Source organism: Danio aesculapii, chromosome 12, assembly GCF_903798145.1.
Source record: "Danio aesculapii chromosome 12, fDanAes4.1, whole genome shotgun sequence".
Taxonomy (NCBI): Eukaryota; Metazoa; Chordata; class Actinopteri; order Cypriniformes; family Danionidae; genus Danio; species Danio aesculapii.
In genome coordinates, this window is record NC_079446.1 from 41687296 (window position 1) to 41703744 (window position 16449).

General features: G+C 33.9%; 1 protein-coding gene across 1 annotated transcript in view; it reads left to right on the forward strand.

Moving 5' to 3' along the window:
* The window catches only part of LOC130238338 (cadherin-12), a 324447-nt gene that overhangs the window by 230679 nt on the left and 77319 nt on the right, over window positions 1-16449 (forward strand). The window lies entirely within an intron of this gene.

The following is a 16449-nucleotide window of genomic DNA, read 5'->3' on the forward strand; positions in this document are numbered from 1 at the left end:
ACAAAGTGTAAAAATCTTGATGGTTCTGTGGGTTTTGTCTATCAAATCTGATCTTTATTTAGTATTCTCTATCGGATTTAAGTCGGGTGATTGGCTGGGCCATTCTAGATCTTCTCTGAAAGCATTTGAGAGTTTCCTTGGCTGTGTTTTGGATCATTGTCTTGCTGAAATGTCCACCCTGGTTTCATCTTCATCATCCTGCTAGTATAGATGTTGGACTGAAGCAGATAATATTCATTTACAATGACGAAGGGCAGGGGATTGCTGAATAAGAGATTTCAGCTGCTGTCTGGGCTTTCATTGCCTTTCTACACCTCCCTTTCTTCATGCGTTCAATACTTTATCTTTTTGTCATTTTATTTTATTACACAGCACTTCATTTGTAAACGAATTAGTTTATTTTTCTTTGCATGTATGGATTTCTTTGGCTGTTACCAACATCAGGTAAAAATTTCAATGTTTTCTGAAAAAAAAATGGTGAATACTTATTTTTTCTATTGTACATAGCTTATTTATTGTGTATGGCCATACACCCAAAGTGATTTACAATAGGGGGTCCTTACCATTCCCAAAACGTGTGTGTGTGAATTACAACTCATTATCCAGTCTTTGATAGATTGCAAAAATATTAAAGATTGTAAAAGTGTTTGTGTTGTAAACCATTGTGTTAATAATTAGGACAGTACATGTACAAATTATGCTAAGAAATCCTAGTTTGCCGTTTCAAACAGCATATCAAGTCAATTTTACCGCTAAAAATAACTGGACATGAATGTCACTGGAAGCAAGAGACATTAAATTTATAAGTGGATGTGGCTATTCTTATGTAAACACTAAGTTGGTTAGGTTAAAGACACGCACGTTTTTACACTACTTTTGCTACTTTTACACACATCACAGACATAGATTTACAAAACGGTTGTTCTTCAAAATATATCAGTATCTCAGTTAATTATGATTTATCAATAGTTCATCAAGGTTTTATATGTTTTGAACAACATAGGCTCATTCCGAAAACATCCCCTATAGACATTTCTAGATGTATGACACTGTTCCATTTCACGCTTACCAGCTTTCCTGCTGCTACCAGTTTGTCCAGTAGCTCGCAATATACGCTGGCGGACTTGAGACGCAGATAGGAGTTGACCATGACTATGGGGTTCGAGTCCATTGAAGAATGGTTGCAGAAAACGGGTAAAACAAAAAGTAAGTAACAGGGTCAGAATGTGGTAAAATCTGAAAACATGGTGAAAATCAGGCGAAGGCTTTTCTTTTTCTGGACTGCTTTTTAAAACTGTCAGTTTGGTTTAGGGAAGGACGAGGGTGGGTCAGTCAATCAATCAGTTAGTCAGTCATTCAGTCAGTCAGTCGACAGCGACCTCTGGTGGATTGGTTTTTTATTCATTGGTTAATTAAAATACAAAGGTTTATTGATGCACTTAATAATTCACAAATCTTAGCCGCACATAGCCCTACATAAGTTTTGTGCCATAATTTACTTTGCACAAAATTAATATTTTGTAATTATTATCATGTCTGGTGATATAAACAAAGAGCAAAATGATCATGATTGTGAAAATCTTACACTAATTAACATCTCTCAATTATTGTAGTTTTAATAAAAGTTTGTTGACTTGTTTACGGATGAGATGGAAGTGTGAAATATGAGGTGTGTTAGGTGTGAAGAAAACAGCAAAGGATGGTAATTTTGTGAAATTTCTAATCATGCATTTCTCTCTTTTTTTCTGAAATTATACAAAAAGGTGCCAACATGTTCATTTGCAAACAGTTTTGGCAATATTTTATTCATTCATTCATTCATTTTCTTTTTTGGCTTTTATCAATCTGGGGTTGCCACAGTGGAATGAACCACCCAATATTTTAGCCTAAGTAAATGATCACTTCTGTAGGCTCACAATAGAACAAAAAAATACACAAGATTGACTTTCCAGCTGGAAAGATGCATTTTAGCGGATGATACTAAACACAGGTATAAACCAGGTCTAATCCGTTTTGAGCTTGTCCATTTTAGAGGTAGTCGAAACATATTTAATCAGTTTACTTTATCAGTTTAGTTTATGAGTTGCAGCTGGAAGGGCATCTGCTTGCGTAAAACATATGCTCGGCAGTTCATTCCGCTGTGGCAACCTCAGATTAATAAAGTGACTGAGCCAAAAAGAAAATGAATGAATAAATGTAAAGCTGTTTGTGTATTGATGTACATTCTGTGTATATTAGGCAATGTGTAAGCATTCGGACCTGCATAGGCGCATAACTAATGCACTCTGCGCTGAACTTTCGACCTGCTTTTAGTTGGTCAATGGCGTGGTATTTCAGTTCCTCAAAATAGCAACGCACCAACAATACATCTTAACACACCTCCTTTATAGACCAGCACACCCAAAAGTCCACAAAGTGTCACAAATGGTTTTCTATTTAAACAACGTGGTGCAAAATGTGAAAATTACAGTTGCGTTGGTCTGAAAATAGCAACAAATCGCGCCAAGTCTTGCATCTTATTGCATAGGGTGTATGTTAAGATGCCATATAGTCATGCATTTTTGATTGTTGCTGGTTTTCCCTGTTTGCTAACAGGTAAAATTAGTATTTTTCACTGTTGATCAATCGCATTTAATCAAAAAAATGGTTATAATGGAAGTAAATGTGGAAAAAAACAGCCACCAACATAAGGAAAGTGGAGTAAATTTAACCAATCCACAAGGGTTAACATGTATGTAAAATGTAGCCCAACACTGTGTCATGCCTCAACTGCATACTTAAAATGGCAGAGTCTGTCATCCATACTGTACAACCGCAACCACATTATCAAAACATCAGTCATATGTGGCTGTTAAGAGCACTTTGAGGTAATGATGTCTGACATGAAGAACTCGCCCAAAGGTAAACGGCAGCATTCAGCTCTGCCAGAGAGAACGCAAGGTGACTTTCTGTGATTTGAACAGAGCCTGGTACTTAAACACTGGCAGCGTGACAGGACTTATTAACATGCCACATGCCTCTGTATATCTCGGAACAGACTTGTCAATAAAAGCAGCCGCAGTTTACACAGGATGCTATGCTGGTGTAATATCATAGAAAAGTGTTGAAAATTTTCAGTATTTCGATATTGTATTGGACATTGATATTTTTTAAAGAAATTATATCAGAGTTATAAATTCCAGTATCATGTGAACACTATTATAGAAGTGTCAGAGTGTTGATCTCTGGAAGTGTTAGCGAGATATATGATGGTAAAGAGCTCTAACTGTGTCCATATGCTTTTCTCTAAACTCACACAGCATGAATGAGAAGCATGCAGTCGGGAATCCCCACGTCTGCTGCACAATACATGTTGGATATCATCTATCATGCACACAATGACAGCAGTGTTTATTTTCAGGATTATTTTTATAGGAGGTATACAGGATTGCCTCACAGCGGTTTGCTAAGAAACTTTTGTTACAAGCGACTTGTAAATGTACAATTGTTAGCATTAATATTTTGTGTAATCCGTCTTTTATTCAATTTTAATGCACATATTAGGATTGCACTGATACTACTTCTACTTTTACAATTACTATTACTACTACTACTACTACTACTACTACTACTAATATTAATAATAATAAGTATTATTATATTATATTATATTATATTATATTATATTATATTATATTATATTATATTATATTATATTATATTATATTATATTATATTATATTATATTATTAATAACAACTAAGAACAATAACTATTATTATTATTATTATTATTATTATTATTATTGCTACTGTTGTAAATTATATAATTAATAATGAAATGTTGGATAACCCTAAATATAAATAAAAGATCATGTTGAATATTTAATTTCTTCTATTTTTCTATTCTACAGTATATTGTATATATGTTACAATCACCAGTGATCTAGCGGCTGCGGATCACCTGAGAACTACACAATGCCACGTAAACAAACTACAACTCCCTGCACACACCGGTTCCTGATTCCTACTATTTACACTCACACAGCCGGAAGATTGCTATGGACTGATTTCAAGAACTATAAACTCAGCACACACAGACACATCGTTGCCCAGTCTTGATAAACTGTTAAGTGAGCATTATGATGCGTTTTCCCTTCCCTTCCCTTCATTTCCCTTACCTGGCCATGTTTGACTTTTTGCTAGTGGTGGGCAAAGTGAGGCTTCATGAAAACAGTCAAAGCAAATGTGTCCAAACTTCGAAACGTTCAAACTTCAGCATATAAAAAGTTACGCAAATTGACGTATTAAACCCCACATTGTAGAGCTGAGGTTTTAGTGGGGCAGTGAGATTTCCTGACTAGCATGGAGAGATAATGGGTTAAAATCCAGAGTGATGCAGCTATAGATGTTAGTTTTTAATGCTCTGTTCTTGTTTTGTGTTTTGTTTTAACATCGGTCTGACATCCGAATAAACACTTTGTGAATAAATATGTATTGTTTTGCTCATATAAAAATAAACATTAAGTCATCATTTCAGAGTATCTGTACAACTCGGAATTCTAAGTGCACACTTTAGTCACTTGACCTGGGAGTTTCAAATCACCTTAGTCATGTGACCTGGGTGTTTCAGATCATGCTTCGGTGCAGTGTTTCGAAAGACTTGCACTTCGGGATCTTGACACTGTGTTTAAACGTCAGTTTCACGTCAGCCATCCCTACCATTTGCTTTATTCCTTTACGTTGTTTGCCACCTGTACCGATCATTTGCCTGTTTACTCACCACGCTTTAGATTATTTATAGTTCCTTTATTCATCGGGTCGCCACAGCGGAATGAACCACCAATTTATCCAGCATATGTTTTTACGCAGCAAATGCCCTTACAGCTGCAACCCATCACTGGGAAACACCCATCACTCTCATTCAAACACATACACTTTGGACAATTTAGCTTACCAAATTCACCTATAGCGCATGTCTTTGGACTTGTGGGGGAAACCGGAGCACCCGGAGGAAACACACATGAACACGGGGTGAACATGCAAACTCCACGCAGAAACGCCAACTGACCCAGCCGAGGCAACCTTCTTGCTGTGAGGTGATTGTGCTACCCACTGCGCCACCGTGCTGCCCAGTAATTAAACAGAACAATAAAATGTTACCAATAAGAAATTATTTTCTACAAGACTGGAAAACCACTTTGCTAGGTTTATTCATGCATTAAAATAATAATACAAAAAGTATTTTACTACCATTCAATAGAACTTATGTGAAGGAGTGCATTTGTCTAAACTGAGATCATAAAAATACAATAACACAGACATAATAATACTGTCAGCCTCTGTTAAAATCTCTCACTGACCCGTCTGTTTGGATGCAATATTACAATATTAGAAATCTAATAATTGTATATAGGCTACAACAAAACACAAGCTATAAACCAGCATCATGATTTCATTCCAGCCATCTGACGTCTGTTCCAGAAATACAGAGATGAGTAGTTTTACCTCCAGGAAAACAGCACGCCACCATTTCTAAGCATTCCCATAAAGTCTGACACGTGCACACTCACACTTCTCTTAATAAATCACTGAAAGCTATAAATGCTTTTGTTGTGATTTCACATTCTCTTTGTCAAGTCATAGCACAAAGAACCATTGCATAGATCAGTGTTTCCCAACCCTTTTCCTAGAGGCACACCAACAGTACATATTTTAGATGTCTCCCTTACCTGACTAATTAACTAAAGGTTTTGGAGTCTCTTCTTCTGTTCTAATTAGGTGATTCAGGTGTGTTTGATTAGGGAGACATTGAAAATGTGTACTGTTGGTGTGCCTTCAGGAACAGGGTTGGGAAACACTGTCATAGAGGATCACAAAAAATACAATAAATAAAATATTAGAAAAATAAAAACTAAATTATGAAATAAAAAGCATAGTAAAAAAGTTATAAAATATGAAAAAATGTCTACATTTTGACAAAAATGTCTACAATTTCACATGTATATTGTATAACATGTATATTAACTTGTAAAAATGTATAACAGATTTAAATAATGGCAAAATCAAAAATATGAGATAAATAGTATATTTTTAATTTAGATACATGAATAATTTGATCACTAAATAATCTAATCTAATATAATATAATATAATATAATATAATATAATATAATATAATATAATATAATATAATATAATATAAAATAATATAACATAACATAACATAACATAACATGACATGACATGACATGACATGACATGACATGATATGATATGATATGATATAATATAATATAATATGATATATTGTAATGTAATGTAATATAATGTAGAATCATATAATGTAATATAATATAATATAATACAGTGTAATATAATATAATATAATATAATATAATATAATATAATATAATATAATATAATATAATATAATATAATATAATATAATATAATAATAATATAATATAACGTAATGTAATATAATGTAATGTAATGTAATGTGATATGATATTATGATATGATGATACGATACGATACGATATAATATAATATAATATAATATAATATAATATAATATAATATAATATAATATAATATAATATAAAATAATATAACATAACATAACATGACATGATATGATATGATATGATATGATATGATATGATATGATATGATATGATATAATATAATATAATATAATATGATATAATGTAATGTAATGTAATATAATGTAAAATCATATAATGTAATATAATATAATATAATACAGTGTAATATAATATAATATAATATAATATAATATAATATAATATAATATAATATAATATAATATAATATAATATAATATAATAATAATGTAATATAACGTAATGTAATATAATGTAATGTAATGTGATATGATATTATGATATGATGATACGATACGATATAATATAATATAATATAATATAATATAATATAATATAATATAATATAATATAATATAATATAATATAATATAATTAAATGTAATATAATATAATATAATATAATATAATATAATATAATGTAATGTAATGTAAGGTAAGGTAAGGTAATGTAAGGTAATGTAATATAATATAATATAATATAATATAATATAATATAATATAATACAGTATAATATAATTTATAATATAATATAATATAATATAATATAATATAATATAACGTAATGTAATATAATATAATATAATATAATGTAATGTAATGTAATATGATATGATATGATGATATGATACGATATAATATAATATAATATAATATAATATAATATAATTTAAAATTATATAATATAATATAATATAATAAAATATGATATTATGTAATATAATATAATGTAATATAATTAAATATAATATAATATAATATAATATAATATAATGTAATGTAATGTAATGTAATGTAATGTAACGTAACGTAATGTAATGTAAGGTAATATAATATAATTAGTTAAAGCTGTAAAATGAACTTTGAGCTGCACAATGCAAATAATAAATTACTTTTAGTTTTAACGGTGCTTTTTCCACAGCAGCCATGTTTTCACATCAGAACATCTGCATCTCGGTTACCATAGAAATATAGATTATCGAGCTGCCGTCTTACAGCTCTAAAGGCTAAATCTATAATATATCAGCATGCTTTTTGTTCTTCTCCTTTTCTTCCCCAGTGCACAACCTTTTTCCCCCCAGTGAGGCTTTAAGAGACGGCTTTATGATTTTATTTGCTGCACTTGTCTGACAGTCCACTCGCAGGTTTCCCTGCTTTTGTCTAAATTCTGCGGGATTCAAGACAGCAATTACAGGTGTGGACAATGTAAGAGAAATTAGTGCAGTTATTTTCACTCTGCGTGTGTCGGTAGAGCTGAGGGAGAGAGCAAGAGATTTATTGTTGGCATGTATTGTCTCTGTTTACCCCACAGTTTGACTGTGTGTCGTGCCAACTCTGAGACAGAATGATGTATTCTCCTCAATAGGAGGTCCAATAGGACTGTAAATATGTGTCTCCTTCTCCACAGCGTGAGAGTTGAAGCATGTGCCCTACAAACCACCACTTAGAAGAGGTGAAGAGGTGTCTGGGGTTTTTGTACAGTGATGTGAAAAAGTATTTGCCCCTGTGTTCATTTGTTTAATGCACATACAGTTGAAGTCAGAATTATTAGATCCCTGTATATTTTTCCCATTTTTTATTTAACACATTTCTGAACATAATACTTTTAATAACTCATTTCTAATAACTGATTTCTTTCAACTTTGTCATAATGACAGTAAATAATATTTTACTCGATTTTTTTCAAGGTACTAGTATTCAGCTTAAAGTGACACTTAAAGGCTTAACTAGGTTAATTAGGTTAATTAAGCAGATTAGGGTAAATAGGCAAGTCATTGTATGATGATGATTTGTGTTGTAGAAAATCGATGTATTGCTCAAAGGGGCTAATAATTTTGACCTCAAAATGTTTTTAAAAAAATTAAATCTGCTTTTATTCTAGCCGAAATAAAACAAATGAGACATTCTCCAGAAGAAAAGATATTATAGGAAATACTGTGAAAAAATATCATGCTCTGTTAAACATCTTACTTGAAAAAGAAAAAAAAAAATCCCAGGACGGCTAATTATTTTGACTGGATGTCACAGCTAAATTATTACATGGTGGTCGAGATCTCATAGGTGATGCAAGTTAAGAAAACATATGCAAATTGAAAAACGCTAACAAATTAGAAAATATTATGTTCTGTCATCATAGTCAGCGTGTTTCTGTCATCCTGGTCTTACCGTTTCTTCTCATTTGTCAACCAGTTGCACAGCATTTCTTACCGTTTGTCAACACAGTTGTCCACACGGTTGCACACTGTATCTTATCATTTGTCACATCCTGGTCTTACTATTTCTTACTGTTGCACACTGTAAAAATGGCTGTGTGCATTTATATATACATACACACACACATATATATATATATATATATATATATATATATATATATATATATATATATATATATATATACACATGTCTGTTTGTACAGTTGAAGTCAGAATTATTAGCCCCCCTTCAATTTTTTTTTCTTTTTTAAATATTTCCCAAATGATGTTTAAGAGAGGAAGGAAATTTTCACAGTATGTTTGATATTTTTTCTTTTGGAGAAAGTCTTAATTGTTTTATTTGTTTTAAAACCAGTTTGGGGATAAAATTATTAGCCCCTTTATGCTATATTTTGTTTTCAAGAGTCTTCAGAACAAACCATTGTTATACAATAACTTGCCTAATTACGCTAACCTCCCTAATTAACCTAGTTCAGCCTTTAAATGTCTCTTTAAGCTGTATAGAAGTGTCTTGAAAAATATCTTGACAAATATTATTTACTGTCATCATGACAAAGATAAAATAAATCAGTTATTAGAAATGGGTTATTAAAACTATTATGTTTAGAAATGTGTAGAAGAAATCTTCTCACCTTTAAACAGAAATTGGGGAAAAAATAAAAAGGGGGGCTAATAATTCAGGGGGCTAATAATTCTGGGGGGCTAATAATTCTGTCTTCAACTGTATATATAAATACCAACTTGGTCTGAGCTGGGATCCAACCGGCGATTCTTTGTATGGGACTCTGTTTCTCTAACAAGAAGGTCTAAAGACCATGGCCTCTAGCATCTGTCGCTAGAGCACCTTTTGAGGTCAGAGAAGTGGGGTTTAGCTGCATAGCACTTTGCTACACTGTACAACCCAAAAAGTTAAGGTAACTCAAACCATTTGAGGAAACCGATTGCAACAAACCATTTAAGTTCAAAAACTAATCCTGTTCTAATCCTGATCAGTACTGCGAACTTAATCCATTTGAGTAAACAAAGCAATTTGAGCACAGTAAAAGCCAATAAATAAAGAGAACTTAAACCAACTGAGTACTGTAAAACCCAATAAGTTAAGGCAACTCAAACTGTTTGAGGAAACCGATTGCAACAAACCATTTGTGTTAAAAAAAAATCTATATGAGAACTGGGATCTACATTTAAGTTGAAGTAATGAGGTATTTAATTAACTCATTACCTTTAACACTGAGTTCAAAACTCTTTTCAAATGTATTAACTTTCAGTCATCTTTGAGTTAACTACACTCATTTCATTTGATAAAGTTGACTATTGGGTTTTGGAATGTAGCTGGCCTTCATTACACTCACCCCTCTAAACCTCACTCCCATTATGGACGAGCCCCCACATGCAACCCACCAGTCCTACTGCACCCAACACTGTCTGAGCTAGGATCGAACTGGTAATTCTTTGCATGGGAGACGGTTGCTATAATAAGGAGGCTATAGATCATGATCTCTAGCATCTGTCACTAGAGCACCTTTAGAGGTCAGAGGAGTGAGGTTACCTGCATAGCACTTCGCTAGCTGGCCTTCATCACACTAAACCCCCTAAACCACACTTCCATCCCGGACGAGCCCCCACATGTAACCCACCGGTCCTATTGCACCCAACCTGGTCTGAGCAGGAATCGAACTGGCGATTCTTTGTATAGGAGTTGGTTGCTCTAACAAGGAGGCTAAAGACCATGGCTTCTAACATCTGTCGCTAGAGCACCTTTAGCGGTCAGAGGAGTGAGGTTTACCTGCATAACACTTTGCTAGCTGGCCTCCGTTATATGAAATCAATGTTGTCAAATTTAAGTACATTTGAAGTAAGTTTTGCAATGTGGTCAACATTCAGTGCAACCCTTCGCTACATTTCACAAATACCAAACAGTGTACATAAACATATTTTGTTTCTAAAAATCCGGAACATTAGGTTGAATTCTATAGCTGTAGGCTTTGTTTGAATGTTTCTCCAGCGGCTGACTGAATGAAATGGCTATGAGAGAGAAAGAGGATCATCAAGGCTTAAGGATTGTGAGTGATTACCTGCTCTACTGTCATTCTGAACAGCAGCCGCACAGCAGATCATCAAAATGTTTAGACAACCTCTCGGCTAAAGCAGCGATTAAAGCAAACAATAGGCCCTGCCGATCCCCTGCAATCGCCTGTAACATCCCTATTTACAATTGCACAAATAAACACTCGCCAACACAATAATGAGCAAACACGCACACAAACACACACACGCACACACAGAGCGAATCACATATTCCCTTATCTTCGGTTCTGCTTAAATGATGCTCTTGTCAGATTAAAATGCGTCGTGAATTGTAGCGTGTTTGTGTGGCTGTTCCTGAATGTGCATGAAACGAGTGTTTGGTGATAGCAGTAATTGAAATACTAAATATAGAGAAGCTGATTATGATGCTTCAGACCACACACACATTTTATATTTAAGGGAAACCATGCTAGTTGTGTGTGGACTGATGAAACAAGTGTACAAATATTGACCGCGGATGTTGTTTTAATAATAATTACTATGAATAATAATAATATTGATAATTATATTATTTAATTAATTACTTTTTATGTGTTATTATTATTATTATTCATTTTCTTTGCGGCTTGGTCCCTTTATTAATCCGGGGTCACCACAGCGGAATGAACCACCAACTTATCCACATGTTTTACGCAGCGAATGCCCTTCTAGCTGCAACCCATCTCTGGGAAACATCCATACACACTCATTTATACTCATACACTACAGACAGTTTAGCCTACCCAATTCACCTGAACTGCATGTCTTTGGACTGTGGGGGAAATCGGAGCAACCCGAGGAAACCCATGCAAACGCAAAGAGAACAAGCAAACTCCACACAGAAACGCCTACTGACCCAGCCAAGGTTGTTGTTGTTGTTGTTAGTAGTTGTAGTAACAGTAGTAGTAGTAGCAGTAGCAGCAGCAGCAGCAGTTGTTGTAGTAGTATCAGTAGCAGCAGCAGCAGCAGTTGTAGCAGTAGCAGCAGCAGCAGCAGCAGTTGTAGTAGTAGCAGTAGCAGTAGCAGCAGCAACAGCACTAGCTGTGGTAGTAGCAGCAGCAGCAGTAGTATATAGTAATATTAATAATCAATACTATAAATAAATGCTTTGTATAATTTATTTTTGTATACAGCATTTTTAAATATGATAATTAAAAATTTTAAATACTTAAAAAAAAAATATATATATATATATATATATATATATATATATATATATATATATATATATATATATACATTTAATTAACCCTCTATGGCATGAATTTTTGTTTTAGGAGTAAAAATATTTCACCCTAATTTTTGGGTGCTTGGGAATTTTGGTTTGTTGCCTCAGGACAACAACGTGCAGTTAGAGCACTAAAACACCAAAGTTTTCTGTACATCATATGTGAAATAAGGTACAAATAAGCCATAAATACATTTGAAAAAGTGTTAATTTAACATAATATCAACAAGTAACATTTCAACAATAACTAGCCATAAATGGTGTATTGTATGTTCCCGTTGGGTACTGATTGAATGTACTTATTTACCAATGTTTATTAGTCACTGTGGAACCTCAGAAAGTTGTTGTTGATGGATGTGAAGCAAAGGTGGGTGCCACATTTTTGTCACTTGGCTTAAGGTCAGGGGTGCCCAAGCTTGGATCTGGTGGGCCAGTGTCCTGCAGAGTATAGCTCTAACCCCAATTACACACCTCAACCAGCGACTCAAGCTCTAACTAGCATACTAATAACATATTGGCAGGTTGGCAGCTGGATTTTGCAGGACACCGGCCCTGCAGGACAGTTTGGGCACCTTCCTTTAGATGAGCCTTTGCATCATGGTAATCTGTATCTCCCTTTCTGTGTATCCATGACCGTCATGTGGGCTGAATCCAGAAGCACAATAAACTCCACAGCAGCCCTGTCTCAACACACTTAGATGTAGGTTTAAAACAAGCCTGAAGAACTCAATTAGTCTTATCGGGTTTGTTTAATCAGGGTTAAAGATAAACTGTGCAGAGCTGTGGTTTTTTGCAAGATTAATTCGCATCTTTGAATGAAAACATAGCTAATGTGACTCTTCAAGCTCGCTGTCAGAAGGAATGAGCCTAACTGCTCGATCTTGTTCTTTACTCTCATAATGTTTCAACATCCATTTCCTGTGAGTAACAGTTTACAGTAAAGCAAAGAATATATATGATGGTGAAAACTATACATTTCTGGATATTTCCATCCCTGGATGTTATTGTTTTTACAAAAGTGATCTAACTGCACTGAGGCAACAAATCAAAAACAAGTCCACCTTACATGCTGTCGGCGCAATAGCCTAGTAACACTTCAGGGTGTCTTGAGTTCGAATTTGGGCTTGAGGACATTTCTCGTCCCTACCCTCTCTCTCTCTCCCACTTTGCTTCCTGTCTGAAATACTGTCCTATCCACTTAATAAAGGCCAAAAAAAAATCTTCCATTCAAAAAAGAGTCTTACATTCTACTAGCAGTGTTCTCAAGCAGACTATGCCCCCAAAAATGGTTCTTTTGCCCCCAGAGTACAGATCAAATCCACACCCACCTCAAATTTCATTGGTCACCAACTTATTATTAGACTTTTTTGTGATATTTTATTTAAAAAAATATAAAGGGGGTTATCATTAAAATAAATAATTCATTCATTTTCTTTTTAGCTTAGTCCCTTTATCGATCCGGGGTAACATCCATACACACCCATTCACACACATACACTACGGACAATTAAGCTTACCCAATTCACCTGTACCGCATGTCTTTGGACTGTGGGGGAAACCGGAGCACCCAGAGGAAACCCACGCGAAGGCGGGGAGCACATGCAAACTCCACACAGAAACGCCAACTGACCCAGCCGAGGCTCGAACCAGCGACCTTCTTGCTGTGAAGCACCTACCTACTGCACCACCGCATTGCCAAAATAAATAATTAATAAATGTATTTATTATTTATTTTATTTAATAAATTAAAAAATAATAATAATTTTAATATTTTCAATGTTGATTGTGAAAAGTGGAGCAAATGCTGTTGAGAATCCTACTTTCTATTACAGAAAAAAATAAACAGAAAAAAAACTACTACATTTAACTGATACATAAATAATTCAGGACACACACTATCTATATATTCAGGACACACTGCTATCTTTATGGGGACTTACCATAGACATAATGATGTTTATATACTGTAGTCTGTATATTCTACCCCCCTAGCCCAACCTTTAGTTCCTAAACGTAACCCTCACAGGAAACAATCTGCATTATTTACATAAAAAAAATCATAAGTACCAAAAAAAGTTCTCACAATGTCAAAATTTACTGGTATTGCTATACTTATGACATATGGTCCCCATTATGTCAGGAAAACAAGGTACACACACATAATTATATACCGTATATTAATACACAGTCAATGTCAGGTTACAGTACACAGTAATCGCATTGGGAACCTTATATTTCACACCAGTCAGCATTCTGTGCAACTGTGTGAGGACACAACAGCCCATGTAAATGGGTCAGCTCATGATTACTCATCAAAAACAAATGATCTTCGTTTCTCCCATTAGTAAACAAAAGCAATTATTTTTGTTTAAGTAGTGAGAAGTCTAATCCCACAGGATCTCACCGTCTCTCACTCCCTCAGAGCTCCTGCCGACACAAACACACAACGCAGATCTTAATTATCACATAGATCAAATAGCATGGTGAGGACACACAATAGGACCCATTAATCGTGTAAATGTGGTTTTGAGGAAAAAACAACAACATTTGCTTACCTTTTTTAGAATTGTTAAAAGTGATGTTGTGATTCTGCAAGAGTGGACTTTACAGGGTTAAACAAAAAAACAATGACAAAATATTAAAGAGAAGAGACAGAGAGGCAGATGGACATCCATGGTAGAATGACAACATACAATAATAACGGTAATGGCACATGGAAACATGACTTTTAGTGAAGTTCGATTCTTTTAAGCAGGTTCTAAGGAAGCAACCGGTGATTGGGTTATGAATAGTTTCATTAAATAGACCTAAATCTGAAAAACTTTAAATAGGTCTTTTTTGTAAAAAAAATAAATAAATAAAAAATGAACATGTCACACTGGAGTAATGGTGCTAAAAAATCAGCTTTAAATCAATTTAATAAATACAATTTAACATTTTAATAAATGAAATTTGAAAAAACTTATTTTCTAAATATTAAAGTAAAATATTAAAGTTAAAAAGGATTTTTAATTGTAATAATGTCTCTTAATTTCGCAGTTTATACTCACACACTGTGTTAAAATGCTGGGTTTCAACCAATTCATTCATATTGAATTGATTAAGTTGACAAACTTAACAAACTGGAGTGGATTGAACATAAAACAATTAAATTGTCCATAAAAAATCTTAAGAATTCTGTTGTTTCTGCTCATTTTAAATAAGTAGTTTAAGCAAGCACCAAAACTATGAGTGTTTTTGAATGTGTTTGATCAGCGGAGCCTTTGTAAGCAGAATTAGCTTTAAAGGGCTCCCATTTTACCTCTTTTACAAGATAAGTCTTTTGTGTCTCCTGAATGTGTCTGTAAAGTTTCATCTTAAAATAGCCTTCACATGATTAACTATACAATGCTGAATTTGCCTATTCTGAGCTCAAATCAATGTGTAGCTGTTTTTGTAGCCTGTGCCTTTAAATGCAAATGAGCTAGTTCTCCCCGCCACAGTTCCCGCAACTGTGTCAGCTTTTCAGAGAGTTGGAACGGATCTTTTAATCCTAGTTTCTTTGTGAATGCTGTGCCATGGACATGTTTATATGCGTTACTACAGAGAAATGGTAACATGTGCCTGTCAGTCAGTTTGGTGGGCCGGGAAAACCACACTAATGCATCACGTTGATGTAGGTCTCTAAATTAACTGGACTTAGATCCTATTTTAATGCCAGGAAATAAAACAAAAGACCTCGTGTGTTTATTTCACTGCAATATGACTGTGGACACACTATACCTACACACAGTTCTGTCCAAACAGCTTATAAATGTTGATTTTGTAACAACAAAAAACCCAAAACAAAACAAAAACATCAATAGAGTGTCTCCACTATTGTCTGTAATGCGTGCTGTCTGTGTTTAATCTATGGAAAGTATTGATATGCTCCCCAATATTGATCAGTCATATCAGACAAGAACGATCAGCATATGATGTGACCATAGATATCACAATTAAAGGGATAGTTCACCCAAAAATGAAAATTCATTCATTATATACTCGCCCTCAAATGGTTCCAAACCTTTAAGAGTTTTTGTCTTCTGTGGGCACAAAAGAAGATATTTTTAGGAAAACTAAAAACATGTAAACTCTCCCAGACTTCCATATAGGAAAAACAAAAACTATGAAAGTCAATGGATACAGATTTTTAACATTTTTCTAAACGTCTTCAGAAGAAAGAAACTCACAAAGGTTTGAACCCCGGTGAGTAAATTACAACAGAATGTTCATGGTTGAGTGAACAATCCTTTTAATTGGATAAAGGGTGATAAACAACAAGCGTCCACATAAATAACTTGATTTTAAC